The following is a 1,127-nucleotide window of genomic DNA, read 5'->3' on the forward strand; positions in this document are numbered from 1 at the left end:
TGTCCTGCTTGGCCCTCACTCAAAATGCAGTTAGCTCCTGTCCTGAGATGACTTAAAAAAAAAAAAAAAGCCTCCACAGGCAACAAACAAAACTTAAAAAAACCTCCCACCTCAGATTTTCTTGTCCACAGAATTATGCCCTTTTTGAAAGAACTCACACAGAAAAGACACCTCACTTTAAAAGTAAAGGTCTTGAAATCGTGGCTTCCTGCTCCGTTTTCGGGGAGTCGAACCTGAGATATTCCATAAGTTTCTAGGAAGCATCATCAAACCAGCGAGCAAACCGTCTTGCTAAATGACTCAGTTCAGGAGTCTGTGATACAGGTGGGAACGAGAGGCACTCTTCATCAGTGGTGTGTGCGCTTGTCTATTACCTGCAACACCTGGGCTCCTTTCCTAGACGGGCTACTTAAGTCATCTTTCAGAATTTTGTAACTCTGACAAACTGTTCTTGTTCTTCCGCTCAAATGTTAAATTTCTTCTTCTTTTCAAGGCAGCCAAATGTAATGAAAAAGAAGGGAGCAGAAGAAATCATTTGATGAGTAACACAAAAGGAAAATAGTAACTTGCCAAGGGAAAAACTTGACAGACATGTCCTTAATCATTTGATCATAGTTAGCATTTGGAGTATTAGGACATTTAACATCATGTGCATCTCCATATGATGAAGTGCAGAGGACACAACCTCACTTATGTGTTATTCCTGCTAAAAATACACAATCTGAATTTTAACTCTCAGGAAACATCAGACAAAATGAAATCGAGGGGGCATTGTAGCTCAACTGGTAAAAGAATCTGTCCTCAATGCGGGAGACTTGGGTTCGACTCCTGGGTTGGGAAGATCTGCTGGGGAAGGGAAAGGCTATCCACTCCAGTATTCTGGGTCACAGAGTCAGACAAGACTGAGCTTTCTGCAAAAAAAACCTGATTTGATTTTAAATATCAATGAAATGAAAAACAAAGTAAGATTGAGAAACTCAATCCAGATTAAAGGACTAAAGAGACATGTCAACTGAATGCAGTGTTTTTTTTCTTGAAATAAAGTGTTTGCACAGTTGGCAAAGCATTAACAAGGTCTTTAGACTAAACAAGACTTTCAACTTTGATTTTATAATTATTCCATGATT

The sequence above is a fragment of the Bison bison genome, unplaced genomic scaffold (genome assembly GCF_000754665.1).
Source record: "Bison bison bison isolate TAMUID 2011002044 unplaced genomic scaffold, Bison_UMD1.0 scf7180017863991, whole genome shotgun sequence".
Lineage (NCBI taxonomy): Eukaryota > Metazoa > Chordata > Mammalia > Artiodactyla > Bovidae > Bison > Bison bison.